Below are 26,604 nucleotides of genomic sequence, written 5' to 3'. Positions count from 1 at the left end.
CATGAGTGAAGCACGTTTCCCGATATAATACTGAGTTTTACTTACAAAAATTGGCAAATAATGTTATATTAATGTTTCATTCAAACTGAATGTTTTAAACCATGGGAAGTATAATGGAATATTCATAATTAGAATTTATTTTGTTTTATTGTGCTTATTGATGTGCGCAGTTAACACTATAATGATAATCAGGAAACGATTTACAAATAACTTTAATCATTGGAGATACTGGTACAAATCAAAGAATAAATTCCCGGGTAAGAATACGGATATAGTATTACTGCGAACACTATTTTATAGAGATACCGTTATTTTTCGTGTAAATGTATAAATTGACTTACATGAAACACAATTTTACTGTATAAGGAATTGTTTATTTATTTATTTTACGTTATCTAAAAATTTACTCGTTCTTATATATAAAGCCTTGTCGGTGAAAATGATACGGAACGGGAATATTTACGAAAGCATCGAAATTACTACTTTATCCCAGCACTTTCCAGAAGTGAGTTCGTAAAACAACTGTGTTTGATTTGGGAAGGGGGGGGGGGGAATGGACCCAAAAATAACCGGAATCGTAATGCGGTGCATCAGGTACTTGTAACACTAGTTTCCGCAGCTAGGCAGCTGTTGTATGATCTCTCCTGAGTCAGTCTGCCAAGTGGCGTCATCCGAAAACGACGAGAGTGGTTTCTCTGGCAGCTTTGTGTGTGTGAGACTTTAGTGCACTCGCGACACGAAAAATAATTGCTGATTCTGACTATTTGTTTTTGTTTTTTGCCTATCAAGAACTCAGCGGAAACTTCACAACCACATATTGTTCGTGAGAATCAGCATTTTTTTTTAGTCACATGAGTACTAAAGAGACACACGCACGCGCCAGATAAACCATAATCGTTGTTTTCGGATGACACCACCTGGCAGACTGACTCAGGAAAGATCACACAACAGCTGCCTAGCTGCGGAAACTAGTGTGATATAAGTACATGATGAGCAACATAACGATTCCGGTTATTATTATTTTTTGGGACCCCCTCATACAGGAAAACCGATAACCAGAATGACCGGCAAGAGATTCTAACCTGCGTCTTTGGAAGAGCGAATCCGGTGTCTTAGCATCCTGCTCTCTTTCTTCAGAGAATGCATGACTTCGTCATGGAAAAACTGTGTTTCATCTCGACTACTGTGATTTTCGAAATAGTAGGTACTTCGTAAACTAGAAATCACATGGAGTCTGTTCCAGAACAATCAACGATCTGGAAATATGTAAAAGAACAGTTGGAACACAAAGGTTACAAGAGTTTTTACGCTGTAAATTTTAAGCAGCCTACTTGAGTTGAATCATCAAATTCACAAATCCATGAGCATAATAAAACAGATAAAGTCAATTAATTGAATTGTACTATCTTTCAAATGGTTTTAATTAATATGCTTGAATGTAGTATCAATTAAGATAATAAAATTATTCCCCAATTTTTGTAATAAATTATAAGTATTATCTCGAAATAACGTATTTCATATAAGGAAAAATAAACGTAGCCTTGAGTTGTGCGAAGTTACACAATCGTTCTTGTAGTATTAAAAACCATTTCTTGGCAACTGGTTTACAAAGGAATATTTTTTTTAAAAGTAGACGATTTTTATTTTCTGTGTACGTTTCTGCCATTGCGGCTAAAACTTTTGCGACGTTTTGTGACTCAATATTTTTTCAATTGCTTATATTAGAGTGTAAAAAGAAGGTTTCTCAAGAATAAACCAAGTAAATTTCGCAAAACTGATTTAGAAGAAATCGCCAAGTAGAACATGGCATAATGGAAAAAAATGCTAAGCAAGGCTTGATGTAAGCTTTTGGACATACGCCATTTCTAAGCACATGTATGTCTGTAGAAGAAAACTACAAAAAACACAAATGAAAAAAACACAAATAAAGCAAAATATTGCTGTTGTCAGGATATAAACACCACACAATACTCCACAATAGGAATAGGGTCAACAAAAAAAGAAAAAACAAAGAAAAATTGACTAACAGAACGAAAAAACCCCCACAAATGATGACCGCACAAAAATACCGAAACCAAAAAATTCAGCACAACAGTCAAAACGAGACAAAAACACGTCAAAAACTAAAAGACGAAACAAACACGACAGTTTTCTAAAACAGAAACAAGCGACGTTTCGGAAACTGCTATCTGCTCCCGTCCTCAGGCAGAGACGCACATGGTACGAAAACACAGGTGCGACTGCATAACAGCAACAACAATTTTTTACTTTATTTGTGTTTTTGTCATCTGTGTTTTTTGTAGTTTTCTTCTACAGACATACATGTGCTTAGCAATGGCGTATGTCCAAAAGCTTGCATCAAGTTATGCACTCCCATTTCACAAATCTTTCAAAGATAATATGCTAAGCAAGATTACCAAATCTTACACCACCCAGTTCGAGTTTAAATATACATATATTTAAAGATCCTACTTTAGAAGAGAGAGTAATGGGAGTGTAAACAAAAAAAATTATGTACTTTAACAAAAGATTTCTTTGCAAAACAAAACCAGTTGTCACGAAATTGTAAAACTTCAAGAAAAATATTGTAGCTTTGTACAAAACATGGAAATGGTTATTTTTTCGAGATAACACTGAGTATTTCTTACAAAAATTGGCTCATAATTTTATATTTTAACTAGCGGACCTAACAGACGTTGTTCTGTTCAAAAGTTTTAAATTCGAAAATTTACAGGAAATTTCCCTTAATTTAATCGCCGGGTCGAACTGAAAAAAAAATTTAAAAAAATTGAATATTCGATAACGCGATCACGGCGCTCCCTACCGGATTCAATGTAAAACATACAAAGATCCACAACAGCATTATTAAATTAATTAATAAAAAACATTATTTATAAAATAGAATTGTGAATCTAAACCATTCTTTAATCCACCTGAACCAGACGTTCTGTTCAAACCGTGTAAATCCAAAAATTATATATTTATTTAAATAATATATACAGTAAAAATATATAACTTTAATTTACATATATACTATAAACTATAATTGTTATAAGTAATTGTTATTTTATAAATGTTATGATTTATTTTACAAACTTATATTTTTATTTTCAAAGAGGCGTTCAAAACGTCATATGTTGCATAGAATAAAAGGAGAACTGATAATTTAAAATTGTAGGTTAAGTTGTTTGTTACTGAATGCACGTTTATACATAATTAAAAGTCATGAATAATCGTGTAAAATACTCCCTTCAATACTGCACCTTACATATTTTGCACAATGTATATTTATTAATTACACTTTAAAACGTAGAATCAAATAAGAACTGACAATTAAAATTTGTAGGTTAAGTTGATTGGTATTGAATGCACGTGTATACATCATTAACATCATTAAAATTTACGAAAAATCATGTAAAATACTTTAATACTGCATCTCACAAACTTGCACAATGCATATTTTAAATTAAACTTTAAAACGTTATTTCAACAAATAAAAATATAATATTCTCAATAAGCGCTCAATTATATTTTAATTCTAATGTAATAACAAAACTGAGCTACGACGCAAGCAACTGATATGCAAAAATGCAACAAAGTAAAAAAATTCCTAGAATCTGATCGCAGCACCAACTATCGGGTCAGACTGATATGCCAAAAATTTAAAAAAATTCTAACACGCGATTGCAGCGCTGCATAGCAAAATCCAATTGTGAACCTAAACCATCCAAAGATTAACAACACATAAATAAATACACAACACACACACACGTATATATATATATACATATTTATTTATATATATATATATATATATACTGTGAACCTAAACCATCCAAAGATCAACAACAAAACATAAATAAATAAATAAACTAAAAATACCTTTAAAATTGGACCAAATTGTGAATCTAAACCATTCTCGAACCAACTTAATCACCCACACAAAATTTCATCAAAATCGGTTCAGCCGTTTAGGAGGAATTCAGTGACATACACACGTACGGAAGAATTGTATATATATAAATTCATTGAAGAATTTTATTTTTTAACGATTGAAAAGATAATTGAGTATCCAACAACTAGACTATATTCTATTATATAATTATTATTATTTGTGCAATTAATAATTGTAAGAGCTATTCAGGTAATGGTTTACAAATAAATTGAACTATTGTACGTACTGAGACAAAACAGTGCGAAAATTCCAGGAACCCAGAATTACTGCGAATAATATTTTGTAATGCTACATTTGTTTTCATGTAAATGTACAAATATTTGTAATTTTAAATTAATATTTATGTTCCATTTGCGAAGAATATATACGTATATTCAGTGTATGTAGGGTTTTATAAAACTAATGTTTTTATAGCTGAAGAGGCTTCCCAAATATTTAATTTTCTTTGTGGTGTTTCATTCCGAGTACATTTCTTTATAACCCCCCCCCCCCCCCCTAGTTTTCCCTCGAGATGGTTTTCTGAGAAGTAACGTTACAATGGGAAACTGTCTTTTATGCTCGACGTTGTTAGCCAAATTACAAACTTTTATTCGGTCCTCGGCGCTAGGCCATTTATGAGAGTGGTTCATTAGCCTCTTCACAAAACAGCGACTGTGAACACTTCGCTGCGCTTTTCACGTTTTCTCATTTCGGGCTCTCTGAAATAACGAGGGCGCATTAGACGCGTTGTCCCCCCCCCCCCCTCCCCAAAACAACGCGGAAATCGCTCGGAGATACTCGTGTTCGATAAAGGGCGGCCCTGGACTTTGGTGTAGTACTGTGTGATGGCAAGGGACAAGATTATACACTTTAAATTTCTTTGAATGGAACGGAAATATTTTTGTAAACTTACAGATTTTGTAAATTTTTACAGTTACATGAAAACAACTGTATCACTGCAAAATAATGTTCGCAGTAATATTGAGCTCGTATTCTTACTCGGGCATTTATGCTTTGTGTTGTTCCAGTACCCCCAATAGTTATAGTTGTTTGTAAGTTCTTCCTTGAATAGCTTTCCAGTATTAACTGTTTACATTAATAAGTAAAATAATACAAAATAAAGTCAAATTATGAAATATTCCATTATCTGTTCATTTTAAAATAACTAATGAATCATTAATTAAAAAAATAATTTGTGCTAAATATGGAAATAAATTCTTAGCATTATCTGGAAAAATGTATTAAATACATGCAAAATTAACTATATAGCCACGTGTTGTACAAATTAACAATAAGATTATTATATTATTGGAAACTATTACTTGGCTTACCGGTATAAATTATTATTTTTAAAAGTACAGAAATATTTTCTGTGTATTGTGATTTGCGATAAAACTGAAATAACACAGAAAAGCGTCTCAATATAACAAATAATACCGTACTCTAAGTTAATACACCCTCAAGCACCAAAATAAAAATGAAATTGGAAATTAACTAGAATTTTTATTGAAAAAATTACTGAAAACACAAAAACGCATTCTGATACTGTAGCAAATTCAATTAACGTATGTTTTTAAAAGGAAGTTTGTATTAAAAAGTATGTACTAAATATAATGGAAAATGTTTATCTTTTTTTAAATTTTTAGATTAAAACTGTTGTTGGTAACTAATTTTTTACATTACTGCGTTGGTACATATATCACACACATACTTGCCAATTTATATTTATTTTTCCTAGTAGTTAGACATGCTTTTTACAATTTATTATGTTGTTAAAGTGTTTCATGTGTGTCAGTCGAAATTAAACCGTTTTGACAAATTAAGTATGATTTAAAAATGTCATTGTAACGTTTGGTTTATTATATGCTTTATTTATGAATAAACAGAATTATTAAATAAATAAATGTAAAAGCAATAACTCCGAAATATCCTTTTTTAAAACGAAAAATTGTCTAAAAATAAAACTAAATCTTGTCTCTAATGATGGGTTATGGACATGTTTGAAGGATTCATCCTAGTGGGAGACAGTCATATTGGTAGTCGTTGTACACTGTTAGAAATCAAACAAAATTTACGGCATTTTCACCAAATAAATATAACTAAAATAAACGAATATTTGCTCATGATTTCAAACTAAAGTATCTTCGTAGAAACTATGCCATATTTTTGATTTCCCTTTGTATATTTCGTTATAAACGAAGGTCAACATAAAATTGGACAAAAGAAAATTGTTCTTGCTGTATACATTACCTGTTTTTAAATGTTTTGGATTCATGTTAAAAGTAAGCGAACTCAGTTTCCATACATTTTAGAAGATAGCCGTAAATTTATGAAGATCGTTGGATAATTCGTAACCAGCGTTCTTCGTAAATTGAAGGTGAAAATTTTGAACTGTATACAGAGTGGACTGGTGCGTGTTAATTCCAAAGGAACTGGATGTTCACATTATAAAACTATAATAACATGGTTTTTCGTTATGGTATAATTAAGTTACTATAAGATACGTAAAGAATCTCAAGAAATAGATTAACATAAAAACCCATTTAAAAACATTTAAACAGAAACCTTTAAACCTTTAAAAAGAATTACGATTTTTTGACGTAATCGTCTAAATAACAATCATAAAAAATTGCATACATGTAATTTTGTAATGCATTTCACTAGAAATATACAGCTATGAAATATCTTTACGAATTATGTAACATAAACTCTCAACTGCCATACATCTCCATGTGGGTATATTAAATGAGCATGGCATTAAGGGAAAAACCTGCACAAAACAAGTACATTTTCTCATATTACGAAATTTTTCACTCCCTATTCTTACATTAAAATCGTTTCATGATCAATTTGACTAAATTGCTGCCGTGAATTCCTACAAAAATCTAAAATATAGAAGGAAGAGCTATTATCAACATAAATATTATAATTTAAAAAATTCGGATCCAATTAAACAATTAAAACTTAGATAACAATAAAATAAATACATGTAACGGGATCTTACGCTAGTGTCACATATTCCTATTTTGTTTTGAATTTTAACTTAACCATTTAAAAATAATTGATTTCCTAGTAAGTGCGAAAGCTTTCTACCACTACCTTTATAGCTACCATTTTATCAAAAAAGTTGTTTTTCGGTCATACAAAACTACTTTTCGAGCTATACTGCAGAGTTTTAACATATGCGTTGGACGTGTTTTCCATATTTAGCCATAAATTATCCTAATCCAACAAAAGTCTTGCTAATGAAAGGAAATTTTTAATTTTTCAATATAAATATTTTTGTCTGGCATTTTCAATGGTGGCTACAATTAAGTTTCGTGATATTACATAAAGTATCTAGTAATAATATCATGAAATAAGGGAGGGAAAACGCGGCCCCTATTTTAGGAGCACGCATTGATGTGTTTGTGTTAGGCGGGATAAGTTCGACGCTCGCTGGTGCTTCTAGCGCGGTATCGACTCTAAGCGCAAGGCTGTGTACTGGCGCGCAGTCTTCTCGTCGTGCATAAGACAACTATTGTATTTGAGTGGTAACCGTTACATTATAAGGCGGAGAAATTAAGATAAAGGTGTAATGCAAGTCCCGTGAGTGCTTTCAACAATCTGTACCGGGTGTTTCACGATTAAGTTAGCTTTCGGTAGGCCCATGTGGTATTTGGTAGGAGTAATTTCGTGAACGGAACGGAAATGTGTAATCACGGTGCTGCCAAATGTGGCGGATGGCGAGAAAAAAAAATTTCACAAAGCCAAAGGGAATCTTATAGTATTAACTGTTTAACGAATGTTAACAAGATGGGCAGTTATTTTTTAAATTTCCTTGAAAATCAAACCGAAAGCCACAGTTAAGTTGTTTTTTTTTTGTTTTTTTAATTAATCCTCGCTTTTATCGGATCCATTTCATTATATAGCTTAAAATTTATGCTAATGATTCAATAGCCGACGTAGTTGCTCCGACAGCGAATTATAACAACGGGTGCGGAAATTACGAGTGATTCGCGTCAAAGATATGTAGTTGGGAATAAAATTTTCGTATATTTTTCATCCTCAGCGTTTTTTAAAAGAATTTTTGTATAAATTTATTTTCCATGTTTCGTATTATAAGTGTGTTTGCAACATGAGTTTTCTCGTTACCGAAGTTAGTTTCTGGCGAGTACTGAAGGACTCGCTCAATTATTATTATTTTTTCCGTTAGCAGATTTCACTAGGATATCATGCGCAGTTTTCAAATAGAGAGGTTTTTTTTTGTAACTGAAGCACACCGCATGTGTACCCGTGCAGACAGGGGGACTTTCCTTCGCCGAAGGATACGAGTGCTGAGCGCGGTAGCATCCGTGCAGCAGCCAGGCGGGCTTTGTTGTGTTTGAGAAGTTTATTAAGTTCGTATAGCTACCTTCCTACAGTCACGTTACCCTTTCTCCGAAATCTTCCTTTCCTACCCCCCCCCCCCCCCCCTCTTTTTCCCCCCACACACCCTCATTCGCCCTCACTCGACCTCCCTACAAAGGTAACAGCGTTACTCCCGTTTCCTCAGACAAACTTGGTTAACTGCTCAGGGCTCTTCCTGTGTGAGCGCTTCGCATTTTGTTTTCCGTTTTTTTTTTTACGTCCTGTCCTTGTCCTCTGTCTTTACGAAATTACGTTTGTCGCGATACAAAAAAAACACTGTATTTTCAATGTGGTGGATTTTTAAAGCCCGGGTGTAACAAAACACCGTTGAAATCTTTTTTTGTAAACTGTATTAGTTTAATTCCTGTGCCGCAAAAAGCAAAAGTAAGAAACTTTGATGTCTTATGTTGGAAATTGACTTTATTTTAATGAGAAAATACATGTTTCTATTTCTCTTTATTTAATGTTCTTTGAATATTTATTATATTTATTTAAATACAAAAAATTTTAACTGTCCTTTGGTTGTGCATTTTTAATTATTCTACCACTCCATAGCTATCGCCGTAAAAACAACAGGCAAACGTGATGACAAGGCTGTTTCGTGGCTTGGAAACAATAGTATTCCTGGTAAAAGAATTTTAACTTAGACTTACAATATTGATGCAGTATTTTTTTTTGGTATGAACTAAATTTAAATAGCTGACGATATTTAAGTTAAATAGTATCCCAAATATAACTTTGGCATTTGAATATAAATTCTGGACAAAAATAATTCAAATTAAATATTTTTTTAATTAAATTTTTATTTTTCACAGATTTACCTTAAATATTTTTTTTTATTTCACATCACAAAAAAAAAATATTCTAACCTTATTTTAACTATCGTTTTACTGCCACCTTTATGTCATCAACCTTTAACCTTAGTAAATTCATACTTTATTATATGTACTCCTACGTTAATGCTTTTCCTAACACCACATTTTTAGTTTACATTCTCACACTTTTATATACGTTTTATAAATTCGTCGTGGTAAACTATGCACTTCCTTATTCAGCCTTTGTCTTTTCAAATTAATGATCTTTTTCTTGATTTTGAAATATTATTAATAAATGGGTTTCAAGTGTAAGAATTATTCAATACAAATAAGCAAAATTACAAACTAACTAATCTACAGAGAAACTAAGCGAAACATCTACATATAGGTAACTATTGGCATATAAATGTTATATGATTTTCAGATAAACATTTGTGTAGCTTTTCCTTAGAATTAATGAAAACGTTTACATTACGTTTTCATTTATTGGTTGTTTAATGGTCTTATTTAATGGTAATATAAATAAGATTTTATAATTTTAATGATTTAGTATATTCGTTTGCACGCAAGCAACTTATTGGCTGACATATTATTGATTTCGAGCAGACATTTAATTAATAAATGTGGATAAAAATTTAGGCTCGCTAATTAAAAGTATTCTTCAAAATAGTAACTGTTCTAACTTTAAACAGAAATTCGCAAGTATAGCTAATCAAATTTAGACTGCAACCAACGTTGTATAGCCAGAAAAGTTTTTATCATTTATAAACACCAATGAATTTGATTTTAATGAAAATATGCACCAGTTTAGAATACTTTTATGTTCTTAAATAATTAATTAAAAACCTTACCGTACTGTTATTATTTTGCATTAAAATTTAGCTCGTTATTTTGAAACGCTTTGTAAACCGCAGACGCTAGGTGTAGGCCTATATCAAATAAAGTTGAAAAAATCAAACCAGGAAACCGGTAAAGAACAGTGTTCAGCCCAATTAAAATCAGCGTTTAATAACTGATCTCATAAACATGAACAAGAGAAGTTAAAGTATCTTCTATTAGGATTGGGGGACTGAAGTCGTCTATGGCTACAGGAAAATTCGAAACGAAATTCATTACAAATTTTAATGTTAACGCTCTTATTTATTTAATAAATATAACGATGGTATTTGTTCAACAGAAAATTACATAAACTTTAGAGTACATATTCAAAACATATAAGTATACCACAGGAGTATAATAGGAACTAAATTACGAAATAATACATGTCTTAAGTAGCAAAAAAGTTCAAAAGTATCTAAAAACATAATTCTTATTATAGAAAATCATTTCTACACATACAATTTGAAATTCTTTTCCACCTTGAAATAAAAATTAAAACAAAATTTGTTGATAACTTAAATATCATTCTTATTTTATTTACCAATAATTTGAAATGCTCCCTAATAAACATTTACCTACCACCGTGAACTAGCCTTGAACTACGTGTAGAATAAACACTTCACTTAAAATAACTGCTTAACGCTCGTACGACCGTAACCACATTCAAAATGGTGTTCTACGTAAGTCGTATTGAGTTATCAACCTGTGATTTACTAGCGAGGAAGGAAGCCGATTTTTTTTTCCTTGACCTAACCAGAACTAGGTGTTTTTTTTTTAGGAAGCGTCTGATATATTAAAGGATCTAGGTGCCGAAGCCTATACACCTAGTAATGCTAGGGATTATTCATGCAGGGAGATGGTCGCATACAACGCGTGCTTTGTGCGAGGATTGGCCAGCTGTGGTAGTAGATGGTGTCATGATTGACTAACCTATATTTAATCTAGTTTAAATCCATGTTAAGTTGGGCTCAGGTAAAACCTGCATAGCCACCGGGGAAAACCTGCTTCGGACATAAGGAGTGCATTAGGCAGGCATTAATAGTACTTATAGGAAAATACAGGCTATAGTGAATGGCACGGATGATCAGTTGGTCAGAGCATAAATAAAGTCTGCCATGCGGGTTGCGCATTTGAAAGCGAGGTCAGATTTTATATTTTAGTCGCATCTGGATTTTGATAACCAGAGACGCAAGCGCTCTCGATTCACTGCCCGCCGATCAGTCCCGAACATACCCGAACTTCGCCTCTCGCTCAAGCAAGTTTGCCTAACCAACCTTTATTTTCAGTTAAGATTTCCTGCACGTACGAAAACATATCCTACAGGAAAAAAATAAAAATATTATATTTGACATGATGTTAGTTATTTAATATACCTTCAGTATATTTTTTTTTTATTTTTCTCAAGGAACATCTTTATAAATTCATTTGCCAACCACGTTACTTGTAAATATTCAAGTCAGAGTTATGTAAATTTGCATTTGGCTACAAAGCTCTGCCTTGCAGTTTTACAAGTTTGGCAACTGAATTTCTAATGACTATCCTCGTAAAAGTATAATTTTTTTTATATACAGTGTCAATATTCCCAATCAACGAGATAGCGAACACAAAAGTATTTTCAAAACTGCCTCAACATCCGCATTCTATGGCGTTTATTGAGCAGAAAAAAAAAACATCCAAGGTTCATTTAAGGTAATTTTCCCGGGGGGAAAAAAATTATTTTCATGGGCGTCGTGTTCTAGTAAAAAAAAATTTTTCGTGGGTATCACGGAGTGTATTTTAACTAAGTAAACGGCTTCATAAAGTCAACAAAATGACACCCTCGCTCTCAACAGCTCCGCTTTAAGGCTCCGCAAACTTCACACAGACCCGTAAGACGTTCGTCGCCGAGGCAGGGGAATCGTGGTTGATGGGAAACTCTCCACAATGGGCCACGCGGCGCGCTGCCTTCCGTTGCCCGAGTCACTAACATGCCCGGCTTCCACCGCGCTCCGCTAATTGTAATTAAAACCCCCACTGCTCGGCTAATTACTTTCCGTCCTTCGTTGCGGGGAAAATGCGGCAGGTTTGCGGACCCTGGCTAGTGTTGCGCCGAGAAGAGGGAGACCGCAATCGATGATGAATCATTTTATTGTACAGGAAGGTTTAAATGACAACATTTTTTAAAATTATATCTATACAGGAAACATTATCTGTTAAAATTTGCTATTTTCTGCCCGTGAATACTCTTTTTGATAGCTTAACACTTAAAGAAAGTTTAGAAAGAACGCGTTCGTTAACAAGAGAAAAAATATCTGTTGCAGGATAGTTTTTGATACTTCTTTAGGCACGTTGTGAAAAAAAATATTATGAGAGTGATTTTTTTTACAATGCGCGCGCAACACGCAACGATATTTTCAAAGAATGAAAAAAAAAGATACATATACAAATAACAATTATAATTTTGTTAATAATAATGAATACTGGTCTACATAATTAAAAACATTTTTTTTTATTGTGAATATTAGTTTAGGTTAGGTTGTACTTATTTAGGCAAGTTATGAAAAAACAATTATGAGGATTAATTTTTACGATGCACGCACACCATGCAAAAAATTTATAAGATGAAAAAGGGCTACATACAAATAAAAAATTTATATTATGTGCTTTCAAAGCATATACTTCAGTGGATTGTTATTGAATACGGGCCCATACTTTTAAAGACCTTTTTTTTTTTTTTGTGGAAATTAGTAATATAAATTGTGTTTATAAAAGTTTTCAAATGTATTTTCAAATGTATTTCTGTAAGTGAGGTTATGTGTCCATATGTATAACGATTTCAGGTTTCTTGTAAGCGTCCATTGACAGTGGTATCTGTGGAAGGTTTAGTAGTCTCCTGAACGTTTGTATGGTAGTATTTGATCAGGTTATGTTCCCGTATGTATAATTTACTTGCAATAGTATTAGAAAATATTGTGTAATTAATTAATAAATAATTAATATTATTAAATTATAATAAATATGCATTATAATTATTCTTTTATTTATTATATTTTAAATTCATTATTTACTGAATTAAATAATTACTTTTATACACATGTTAAAATTAATATTGAATACTGAGTATTAATTTAATTTTTATTTTGATTAAATCTAAACTTCAACAACCTATTTATTATATCACTCTAGTGATTTTATTATTTTGTTTAGATTAATTATTTTAATAAAAATAAAATTTAGCATTTATTACGCCGAGTGAGTATAACTTCTGACGCGCGTACATATTTAAACGCACCCTTTTTTTTAAGTATACAAACTTTACCATTTTGAGAGAGCCAATAATTATCGTAATTATCTTATCAAAATATACTAGGAACTATGTACTAATCGTTTAATAACTTATTATTCAAAAAAAAAAATTGTGGCAATTTTACCGACTCAGATAGTAGTACTAAGATTATTATTTCTTTTAGTTAGTGCATATTGGTTAGACTTAATGTTTCAAACTTATCTGGTTGCGATTTTTTTTTCAGTGGAAAATTTAAGGTAGTCCCCGGCTGCAACTGGAAATAAACTGGTATTATGTGCCGCAGATGACGTTCATTTTCATGAACTCCAAACACTAATTAAACAATGTAAAAGTAATAATTTTGAAACGAAAGAAAATTATCGCTGCTTAGTTTACGAAAAGTCAGTCATTTAAAATTAATTAACTTTACTTATTGCCAATGAGTTTATTTTTTTTTTACTTGCGTAAAGTTGATAATGCCCCATTAAAAAACTATTGGTATGATATCCGTTTACCACGTGGAATTCTTTGTATTGGATGCATAAAAGATCTACCATGGATAAATTATTTTATTTGCGGAAACGTGGGCTTCATGGCGAAAAGCATAAGAACCCCGTGTTGTAAAACCTACCCCACCAAGCGTGTTTGCTGTTGAGAATTTTGGTAATGAAAGAAAATCACACAAAAGGGAGTAATCGATATGAATTTGTTGCCCAATAGCTCTATGTACGTTTTGTTCATATCTACCTACAAATCTACACGAAGTTCATAGATATCATAAGTTTCATCGATATCACTTTATCACGATAAAGAAAAGCAAATATATTTCTATATATAATATTTACCTACATATATAGAAATATATATATAAATATATAATATATCTAACGGAATTTCGAAAGCTAGAGAATTAAGAAACATGCAACAAATTTAAAATATTTCAATTATTGTTTCAAATGCCAAACTCAAAACGTGTTCATAGGCAAGTTAAGATCATTATAAGAAAGCAGCTTAACAAGTAAACAAAACAAAAAATTAAAATAAAAAGAATGCTTTTCAGACATTTTTGAGGTTATGATTTCGTTCGGCCGTCCGTCGAAAGTTAAAGCTTGGCAATGTTTTGACGGACGGAAAGATGGAATTTTTTCGGCTGAATGTCACGTGATTGACGGATGGATGAAACAGGATGATGGTGGGAAGGATGAAAGGGAATATATATATATATATATATATATATATATATATATATATATATATATATTACTCCAACCAACAAAAGGAAAGGTGTTGAAAGCAAACAGTTATATTCTCTCCTCCCCTTCCTTCCACCCCAAGTGAAATTCTGAATATGGTTTTAGAACTAACCATATAGTATTCGATAAAATAGCCTAATCCCCCCCCACTTTTGCGGGTAGTCACAAGCAAACTGAAAATGCCAAACGGGTGTGGCAGCAATATTTTTATTTCTTTTTCACTGGGTGGCAGCAGCTGATTTCATTAGTTATTTTTTCACTTGAATCTAAGATGTGTCTTGTTTCAATTAATATTTTTAATTTGTATGTATTCATTTAAGACATTAATTTTTCGGACTTGGATTCAGACAGTAGTAAGCTGTGCCATAATTTTCTACGATATTCCAGCTACCACTTCATTTAAATAATGGTTGTATACCAATGTTGAGAGTTCATCAATTTATCCGTATATATTTTCCTGAAGTATTATCGACAGTTAAAATTTAGTCACAAACTATTGATCAATATCTTTGTTATGTAGTATTTTAGAAATTTTCGAGAAAAAAATATTTATAGGCACATGAATTTTATTCCTACAAATAATATTTCTGAAAGACCCCTACGTTTTCAATCAGGAAGATCATCTTTAACACACACACGTATTATATATATATATATGTGTGTGTGTTTTAATTATCTTACAAATATATGCCTTTAAAAACATTAAATAAAAATTATTTAATTAGTTCTTTGTTTATTAAAGAGGAAACTATTTAAAGTGTCCTTTTGAAGAAGAAACTGAATAGTTTTGCTATCGTATTTCCAAGCGTGTCAAATGGTTATTACTGGTACCCAGGAGTTCCGCTCCTCTTTGACGTTTTATTTGGAAAAATTATGAATAATTAAATATTATATATGTGCGTGCCTAGATAATGTTAACATTTTTACCAAAACCGCACAAAAATAGCTTAATATTAATTGATTATTCTTTTCGGTTTGCTTGTAATATTTTGTGAAAACTCGCACGGCAAAAAATAAATAAATTTGTATTTGGGTGATTATATGTTTCTTTTAGTGCAGACATTATTAACTCCTTACAACGTTACATAAAGAAGAATACAGAAGTCCGTACATTTCATTATAGAGTGAATGATTGATTGTTTCAAGTGTGTGTTTACTCTCCGATTTCCACCCCAGATACCAATTTGGGCAACTATCCCCGCTTCTGTGTTTACTCGAGTTCTCGTGCGCAAGTAACTTGGTTTTTCTCCACAAAAAAATACAAAATGGGATCTGATCTACACTGTTGAAAACTGAAGTAAATTTATGGACTTTCCGACAAAGAATTCACATAAAAAAAATCTTCTTGGAAATTACGACATTTGGCGACGCCTTATTTCTGTGCTTTGATGTTTAAAGGGTAAACTTGGACGTGTAAAGGAAGAAGGATATTAATGCTGAAGACTTAACAAGGTTTTGAAAGTATTTATTAAACTCTTAAAATGATTATTGTAATTTTCAATTTTGTCATACGAATACTTATATAATTACCTACATTTACTTAAATCACTGCATAATTGGTAAACAGCGTTTTTTGTTATTTCGAAGGGAAATTTTTTGCGATCAAGGGATAGGGTGATCTTTGAAAAAAAAAACATTTTGTGCCATAAAGCCCAAATATTCGTGTGTGGCATGCATAGTAAATGAAGAGGCTACTCGTCTAACTATCCAAGTAGCAGCTACATAGTGAGAAAATATAAGTCATCTGAAACCATTCGCACGAGATGAAAACAGGGAACTAAATAGTGTCCTTGGTCAAAAGCATCAGTCTCTTGCCCCACGTTAAAATTCTAATGAATGAAAAGTATGTTTTTAATCTTTTGCAAATGTTATATGACAAACGTGAACCTCATTTATAATTTATTTGCGCCATTATTATTTGTGTGGTTAGAATGTCTAGACAATCACGACATTAAAACATTAGTAGAAATGTCACGTGGTGATCCCTCTTTTCTGTCATTTAGTTCATTATTTTTTTTTTTTGCTTTCGTAAAGGAATAAAGGAGAGGTAGCGAACGTATAATATAGTTCATTTCCGAGGAAAGAAATGGCTATGTTCTAAGTTGGCAACCGTTCCGGACTGTTGTTGCCCATTTTCCGTGCTTACGACCTGAAAGGTTGCCGATATGCAGTGGAGTTATTTTGTCGTAAAGACTACCGTTTCCCGAAATGATGTGCACTTCGAAATTGATGCATGGAACGGCTTTTCGTGGCAAGACTTTCAGACGTACATTCAGAGCGAGTTCTTTCCAGCGATATACCGCAGATAGGTGGAGTGTATATATAGTATCGAAACATTTTCTTAAAGGAAAATAGGAAATTGTACCACATACGTATGCTGAAAGTTTAACTTATTAACAACACAATACGAAAATACATTGTAAGCAACATGGAAGTTCATTTTTTTCCTCTTAATATTTCATAAATAAAACGTACCTTAATTATTAAGAATCACCAGCCATAAGTAGCACAATATGTTTATTTTTTGCTTTACAAAAAACAACGTGAGCATAAATTTGGCATCAAAAGAAAAATATAGTGCATCATTTGTCATTTTTAAATGAGAACCAACAAAGTGGTACATATAATTGACACCATGTATGTTCCACAATAGTTTCCTCGTCTAACATAATTGCAAGTTAACTTGAAGAGAACAAAATCTTCGAAACGTGTTAACCAGTATCAGAATTTAAAAAAAAAAAAAATTGTAGCTATAAGTTGAAAAAATATATATTTTTTCTGTATTATGTTTTTAGTTTATTTGTAACATTAAATTTATTTCATTCGTTTGTAAATAAACATCGTGTACATCGTACATCGTACATTGTTGTACATCTTTCGTTTCAACACCAGTGAACGAAACGTGAATGCATAATGGACTTCTTGTTAAACTTCCGTAGCGATGAGCACACATTTTGTTTGAAACTAAAAATTTTACTATCAATGTGCCTAAAGAAGTTACATCAAAAAAAATAATGATCTGTACACTGTTAGAAATTACAGTACATTAACGGACTTTTCAAAGTAGAGTTCCCCTTAAACAAACGAACAGTTCATCGTAATCTCAGATAGCTGAATCTTCGTAGAACCTACACCGTATTCCAATTTCCCAGTTCTGATTTTATTTGAAAACAAGGTAAACAATAAAGTGGAAAAAAAAAAGTTTTTGCTCTGGACTCAAAAAGATTTTTAATGTTTTGTTACTACGTTTGGATTATTAATTTTTGATTCATTTTCGAAGTAAGTGAACTCAAGACCCTTATAATTAAGAAGATACCCGTTCATTATCGTAGGTTCCTGGATTATTTGTAATCAGCGTTCATAATAAAATTTAAAGTGAAAAATTCTAACAGTGTAAATAATACAGATTTCAGGCTTTCGAAACAAATTGTCCAAACAAGTAGGAACTCTAGTTTATAGTTGGTCCACCCGCCTTCCACCAAAACTATCTGGGTGTAATGCACGGCAGAGATCAAAACGGTACATTTCGCAAGTGGGCAATGTTACGGACGTTACCGTGAGCAGGTGGGTTTACTCGGGGTGCTTCTGTTAACTCCAACTTTCCATTTCGTCAACGCTGAACCATCGTCCCATTTACCTACATCGTATAATTACCCTGATTAATACAAAACGATAAACACAATACATAGAGACCCGAAAAATTCGCGTGTTCAATGACCTCCAGGATGGACTCCATTCTCTTGTGCACACTCGGGGAAACATCGCCTGTTCGTTGGCTGCAGAATGGTGAGGCTCTACCTGGGTAAATTGCTACTGGATACTTCTTTTCTTGAGAGTCTTGAGAGTTGGCATAGGGTCCTCCAGATTAACATTAGAGCAGTAGCAAAATCAACACAAAGGTATAATTATTTGAATTCAAGCATGTTACGTAATGAATCCGCGAAATTTTCCTGTCTCTAACAATACATTAATCCACTCGACATCAATCTCGGTAAATATAAGCCTGATACGTTGTTCTCGCTGAATTTTCCAGCTGGACTCTCTGAAATTTGTTAACAAGTATTACAGTTCTTACACGCCCACTCTCACCTTTAACAAATAATTTTCCCGCGGGGTAAAAAAAAAAATGCACTTTATATTTACAAAGAACACTTGTTACAAATTATCCAACTTATTTTGTCCAATTTTCCGATATGTTCGTCAATTAACGAGCTATTTGTAGACTGAAAATAATCTCACAACAATCAGCTTAGACTGCCAACTAAATATTTAGAACTCGAGATTTGAAAGTCGGAATCCTTGCTAGTTCTTACGAAGATTCAGCTGTAGGAAACTTAATATAAGCACTCCTTGGTTTATTTTAAGTACATGCTTCATTTAAATATCCGTAAATTTAATGATATCTCTAAATTTTGGTTTTTATGTATTCCACATTTTATTTATAGTTCAGTTTACACCGTTATACTTGTAGACATACCAAAAAAATTTTTCTCAACATTGCTTACTTTTCGCTTTTAAATTATCTAACGTAAATATAATCCAGGAATATTCATAAACTTATGAATATTATTTTTAATTTACGGTGCTAAATAAATTTATTCTAAAATAAATTTACAACATTAATTTTAAAGTAGTTAATAACACCTGAGCAGGCGGGGGTATATTCCGTCAGGCAGACAGTGTTATTTTCTTGGAGTCAGGAAATGTTCCTCTGATGTTCAAAAAAATGTCAGGAATTTTACTGATAGAATTTAGTTGTAAACCCTGTTGTCTCTCTTTCTACTGGTTACCCATGCTCTCTGGATGCATGCTAATCTGTTTCAGAACACAACTCGCTCAGAGTGTGTTGGTTGAATTTTGGTTGTACATTTTTTTCGTAAAGTGTATTATTGAAAGAAAAAATAAATAATCCATTGATGTTTAACTCTTACCATGGTAAGTTAAGCTTTTTCCGTAAGCTGATGGAGTTGTCTAAAACTTTGCTGTAATAGAATATTGCGAAATTAATTATTGTTCAAATATATTTAAGTTAGAATTAACTGGAGAATAGTTCGATACATAGTATAGATAATATTTTAACTCAGGAACATACAACTAGAGAAATTTAAATAGGGAGTTGTTTGTGGAACTACGAACAATCATCGTTTATTTAATTTTTGATGCATTCTTTGTTGGGAAGGCAGTTATTTTACTGTGAACATCAATCGTTTACTTTCCAAAGGATTGATTTTTGAATTTTTTTCCTTCAAATGCTGTACTACAAGAACACACTTCATGGATGCACACGGATCGAGCGGGCTGGTAATCCTAAGATCCAGTGACGCCCACTTTCTCCTAAGATATCTGCAGTTCGAGGAACTTCGTGGTCAGAATGAAACACTATTTTTAGAGAACTCAGGTATTTTCACTATTGCGGCGCTTTTTACACGTTGTTGACCTAAACCAAACAATCTTTTATATCAGTTAAGATCACTAAGATGCGAGGAAACCTAAGCTCCGGTAAAAAAGCCCATAGATACACTAACACGGATTATCCCGGGCTTTGATTCGGTTTCTATGAATAGTAAGTTTACCGCACGTGCTGTCTTGGCCAGCACCACTGCACTGTAAATTTTATTTTTACTTTCCAAGGATAGTCCTTGGAATCACAGTTTCCAACGACATCACTTTCAAAATTGCGAGTCAGTGCTTTGTACAATTTGCCAAAATTTACAAAGTCTTGCCTTGCAGTTTGCCGAGTGATATCGTTGGCAACTGGGTTTCCAATGATTTTCCTTGTTAAAAGAACGAAAAAGGTTTTACAGTGTATGAAGTGTCGTGTGACGTCACGTCGAGCTTGGTCGTTCAATATTTTCAACTCGCGAGTCACCTCGAAGCGCCGAGGCTGGAATTAGACTCGGAGAAATTTCTTATCAAACAAAATCCTCCAGATGTTGAATCCATAGTTGGTATGTGTACCAAGACCATCGTATGAGAAGCATTAAAAAAAGACTATTCTCAGGTACATTCAAGTATGTCGAAGCGTTGCTCCAAATATTATTTAATTTGAAAATTTTTTAAAGACTTATACATTTAGTCTGTAAAATTTAAAACAATATTCGTCTATGAAAGAACAGAAAATTAACTTTTGGTGCTTGATCACACTGTGAAAAAAGTTTTTGTATTTGATTTACAAGGAAAATTCTTGGTAACCCAGTTTCCAAAAGATGTCACTTGTAAAACTTTGTAAAATTACCAATGGTGTACAAAGCTCTGTCTTACAGTGTTACAAGATATATCACTGGAATCTGAGTTTCCAAGGACTTTCCTTGTAAAAGTACAAACAATTTTTTTAATTCCATGGCCAATAGTGTATCTGGGAAGAGGGACAGGACTATGGGAGGTGACAGCTGTTCCTCTTCCAACGTGAAAAACTGGTGTTCTTCTGTTTGTTATAGTGTATTAAAATATGTTTGAGTATCACTTTAGAGAAAACATTTTTTTGTTAGTAAATGATCTTCCTTTTGTTATTGTTCATTACTGGGTGGCATCATAGACACAGCTCCTCCTTGAAAATGGTTGAATTAAGAAACTATCATCCCTCCCCTCACCCACACAAACTCTTTATTTTCCTTCTTGTTTTCAGCTTGATAATATCTTGATCATGACACTGTTATTGAAGGAGGGGGGGAATATTTACAGTTGTTGTGTACATCTTTACAAACGGCAGATACCTTGTAGAACATGGTTTCCAAACCAAGGGTTATTTACCCCTGCAGGGATAAAACAGCTATTATGGGGTAATAATGCTGGTAATGTTTATTATGTAGATAATAGAAAGACAGATCAGCGCCACGTGGATCTCTCAAGCTTAATGTACACAAATAAAAAGTATGACGATGTGTGTGTAGGCAGGTATATAGGTAGAGTGGTTTCTGAACTTTAGTGACAGGAAAACCAAGCCACCAATTTGGAACATGAATTGAGATGCACGGCAAGTGAAACAAAACTAATCATGAAAAAAACTTGTAAATGCAAAACAATTCCAACCTTTCACATTAACTGCCATTAATAAACTAAGACACTACATTGAAATTGTAAAAAACTAAGTTTTTGTGCAATTTCATGATTAATAAAGTCTATGTGTATGCATGTGTCTTTTTTTCGATAACATTTTAAAGTGGTTGAAATCAGTTTCCTTGATACGTCATAGGATTAGTAACACTGAAAATGTTAGGATATTTATATAGTGAAATATTCCGTAAAAGTTTCGTTAACCAAAAATGATGAATTTAAAAAACCATGACCCAACTTGGTGGACGAAGCCAAGTCTTTAATGGCTATTTTGCAATTTCATCTATCCGTTTGAAAAAAAAACTTACATTATGTTAAAAAGATGTTATATTACCGGGTTTAATTAAAAGATATTAACAAAGGAAGATTCGCAAACTTATAACTTCTAAATGAAAAGAACTTTTCAGGTAAACATATAGGGCCTACAAAAATAAATCATGCACGATTTAAAAAAAATGAAATAACACTCTGAAAAGTGCATGTCACCATAGATAAAAAAAATTCACGTTAAAGGCAAAGTTTTTGACCATACCATATTAAATGACAATTTTTTTTTTATTTTAAGTAGGTATTTTAATTATAAAACATTACCTTTTTTGCGTTTACACTACCCGACCTGACGATAATAAACCTTGCGAAAGGCAACTTTTGACTTAACTTACCAAACGGATGTAACTTGGCCTTGAAACATGAAAAAAAAGTGCAATACATACCACTCATTAAAGTGTCTTACCTCAAAATCCTTGATCGAATTATTTGTCATTACAGTGACACGTGATAAGACTCGAAAGCACTTTATATATCGTATTATTATGCGCCTGAAGGTAAGTAATAGTTGAGAGGGAAAAATAAAGCAATGCCGTGGAACACTGGAACCATGGCTGTTGCATGCAAGCACATATACTCAAGCAGGTAGAAATGTTTCCCTGTGCAGTGTGTCACGAAATGCTGATGCCAATCTGTGAACTTGGTCGTGCACGGAGCATGCCGAGTGGAGAAACTGACGTTTCTCTGAAGCCGAACACTGTATTTTACTGTATTTCCAAGTGATGCATTTGGCGCATTGCGAAACGTGTTTAGAATTGACGCCAAATCGTTGTAAAATCAGTCAGTGAGGTAGTTTTAATTTTTTTTCTACATTTAAGTAACATTAATCCAAAAGCTGTACACAAATTAACAACACATTTGATGTGTAAACGTCTTAGCTCTCGGTATAGGGAATTTGGTAGGAGTAATTACATGAAAGGAACGGAAGTCACATGGAACGGATATGTGTAACCACGGTTTTGCCATTTGTGGCGAAAAGCGCTAAACAAAGTTCATGGAGACAAACGGAAACGTTATAGAATTGAATGTTTGGTGAATTTTAAGAATATGAGCAGTATTTTACTAAAAATTCCTTGTAGAAAATGAGGTCCAAAGTCAATGTTTAGTATTTTTTAAAGTCTTTTTTTCGCTTTCGACGAAGCCGTTTCATTGTAAAGTATAACCTTTCGCTATGGAAATCGAAAGATTCAATAGTCAACGCAGCTGCTCCGGCAGTGAGTTCTAGCGGCGGGTGAGGAAACTATGTGTGATTCACGTGTATAACTTTAGTTGAAAGCACAATTGAAATATATTTTTTTAATAAACGGCACAATATTTCTGTGAAAAGTGAATTGCCAACATTATGTAAAGAACACTACATAACGCAGATATTTTTAATAGCTGATGATTTAAAAAAAAAAATTTGACTGATGTGAGAAGACGCAGTAAAAACGGAAGATCCAGTTTTACAGTTGGTTCTCCTTATTTGTACAGCCCAAAACCATTAAATGAGCCACTTTGACAATTAATCAAGCAAAAAGTATGCGATGTACATGTTCTTAATTTCGTGAAAGTTAAACCATTTAAAAGTCAGCAAGTTGATCTGTGGTTACTGCAAAATTTAAAATCACGACCTGAAAGGGAAGGCACCCACTCATAACTGGGCGTGCGAGACATAAAAGATTTGTGTCATGCACCCCAGTGGCGCATGCATCTCGATGCTTATCTGAGCTGCGCGCACGTTACTTCACGGTGCGGCGCGATTCAAACAACGTTTTATTGTTCTCTTCGCAAAACCGCTGTCCGCGATCGTCCTTTTATGTCGCGTGAAGAACGAGCTCTAAAAATTGTTTCTGTGGTGCGCGTGAGTTCGGAGCACGATCGTTTATCACTTTTTTCAACTTGTTCAGCCGTCGCGAGTGTTATCAATGCCTCTCCATGCATTTTTTTTTTTTGTTACGCTCGGGGAGTGAGAACGACGTCACGCTGAATCATCCCCCCTCCTCACTCCCGAATAAATGCGGTTCCGTACGTGTGAACGTGGTTTGACGCTGCAGATATCGCCAATGGTTAAACTGCGTTTCAGGCCACATAAAAACATGAAATGCATAATGATACCCGCTTCTCTAAAAATTCAGAATCATTTGTCTCAGCATGGCCTGACTGTGTACAAATATAAATTTTTTGGTGACAGTGTAGACTGCAAAGGTTTGTACGCTTGTTACATTGTCGATATATATTTTTTTTGTAAATGGAACAGATGTATACACGTAAAATTTCAGATACTATTAAATTTGTACATTTACATGAAAACAACTGTATCACTACAGTATAGTGTTCGCAGTGTTTCAGATTCTTAGCTGGGCATTTTTTGCTTTGTATTGTCCCAAAACCTCCACTAGTTAGAGTTATTTATAAACCGTTCCCTGAATAGTTTTCCAGTATTAACTACGCACATTAATAAACTTAATAAAACAAATTAAGTCAATTAAAGGAATATTCTTTTTTTCCTTTTACGTGGTTTAAAAAAATATGCTTGAATGAAAAATTTATCAAAATATTAATTTTGCGCCAATTTTCGTAAAATAAACTCAATATTATCTTGAATAAAAAGTATTTCGTACATGAAAAAATAACCACAGTCATGTATTGAACAAAGTAACGATATCGCTCTTGTAGTATTTCAAACAGTTTCTTGGCGACCGGTTTCCAATGGAATCTTTTGTAAAAGTACAGAAGATTATTTTTATGTAGTAATGAGATATTGTAAAGATGACAGGTGGTAGTCCTAAACTAAATTCACACTTTTTACGACGTATTAAATTAAACTGTGAATAATGAAGTTTTATTTACCGATATAAATGTACCTATATATAATAAATAAGAAATGTTTATTATTTTTAGAGCAAATATCTGTACGCTAATTAAACCACAATAACGTATAACTACACCAGCGGTTTAGTACTTGTAATTGGCTGCCGTCTGTAAGAGAAGCAATTGCCTTATTTGAGGGCGCCATTCACGACGTTGTTTGCTTCTACATTGCTTCTGCTTTGATTCGTGTACCAACAGTGAACATGTTCCTGAAAGTAGCTCAACCAATCATGAAACACATACTATGCTACAGTTAGTCTCAAAATCTTTCGGTGAAAAATACATGCCCCTACCAATGTGATGTTGTCAAGAAGAGGCGGTAGTGCAAAACAAGTGTAGAAAATTTTTACAACTTATGAAATTAAACAGAAAAAAAAACACACATATTTCTAACAAAATTTTTTTAAAAAAATTTTAAATACTTAAAATATTGATGTAATTAATTTACTATATACATAAATTAGAATAAAATTCGTTCGTTAAGCGCTGTTTCACGCCCGAGAAATGAAGATAAACTATCATATACGATTTTCTAAATAATGTATATTGTAGTAATAAATATGATAATTAAAATTATTACTGGCCGTCAGTATTAATTCGTCCTACACACGCAACTGTCACTTTTTAGATAATGTGTCAGAGAGAAAGAGAGGGAAAGAAGGAGAAACCGTTGATGTATCTACGGTACATGCGGTTGTAGCTGCATCCTTGCAAAGTAAAAAAAAAAAAATCATGGTGATAACAAACAGAATCAATTTTTTTTCTTTGTGAACTAACAATGTTTTCCTGGGGTAAATGTATGGCCCAATGAAAAAGGTGTGATGCCGGCAAACATCTCCCTCCCCCCTTTTTTTATTTCTTTGCCTATTTTTTAAGCTGGATATTGGAAGAAACCTTCTAGGCATTAAATTTCCTAAGAAGTTCGCACGTAAGAGTCGTCGGTCTATTGTGATCGATCGGAATGCAACCGTAGTACGTGCAGATGTGAGACATTGCATGTTCCTGGAAGTGAATATTTTACGAATGCAGAAGTCGACAGAAGTGACTCTGCGGTGTACGTTAAATTTTGATGGCGTGGCCGTCCCGTATATTCCGCAGTACAAGAGAAATAGACACCAGTCTCAGAGCGGCCTCTTTAAGATACACGTTCTAAGCGCAAAAAATATGTTAATTTCTAGACATCATTTATTTTCTGGTAAATAATGACTAGGTTCGCGAGTTTAAGATGATCGCCAGACACTCCACGTAAAATTTAAACGTATTAGTATAATCACCTGTATTTCACGTAAAATGTTTTGTGTTAATGTATTTCAAAATACAGCGTAGCTTATTCTTAACGTTGTGGCTAGAGCAACGATAATTACACGAATATATTTCCCTCCAGGCTAGACTAAACATACCTATACATAACCAAGCCTTTAAATTTGTGTAAACATCTTAGCTCTCGGTATACGGCATTTGGTATGAGTAGAGACCTGCAAAATTCGCGGATTCAATGACCTCCAGGATAGACTCTACTACACTCTACACACTCGGGCAAAAGCCACCTGTTCATTGGCTGCTGACTTTTGAGTCGTCTCGACCGAGTATCTGTGATTCGACACTTCTTTGTGCTAGGGTCTCTAATTGGCCCTCATTACTCCAGATTAACAGTGAACCAATTTCAGAAGCAGCGCTAAGGTATAATTATTTGAATTGTAGCATATCATGAAATGAATCCGCGAATTTTGCAGGTCTCTAGGTATGAGTAATTTCGTGAATGGAAGGAAGGCGAATGAACAGATATGTATATCCACGTGCTGAAGTCGTTAATATCGGTGTATATGTGCATCAAAT

The 26,604-nt window shown here is 33.1% G+C and overlaps 1 protein-coding gene across 1 annotated transcript in view; it reads right to left on the bottom strand.

The window, feature by feature from the left end:
• Positions 1–26,604, bottom strand: part of LOC134528148 (acid sphingomyelinase-like phosphodiesterase 3b) — a 270,302-nt gene that overhangs the window by 138,474 nt on the left and 105,224 nt on the right. The window lies entirely within an intron of this gene.

Source organism: Bacillus rossius, chromosome 1 (assembly GCF_032445375.1).
Source record: "Bacillus rossius redtenbacheri isolate Brsri chromosome 1, Brsri_v3, whole genome shotgun sequence".
NCBI classification, from domain to species: domain Eukaryota; kingdom Metazoa; phylum Arthropoda; class Insecta; order Phasmatodea; family Bacillidae; genus Bacillus; species Bacillus rossius.
This window is presented reverse-complemented; position numbering and strand designations above follow the sequence as displayed.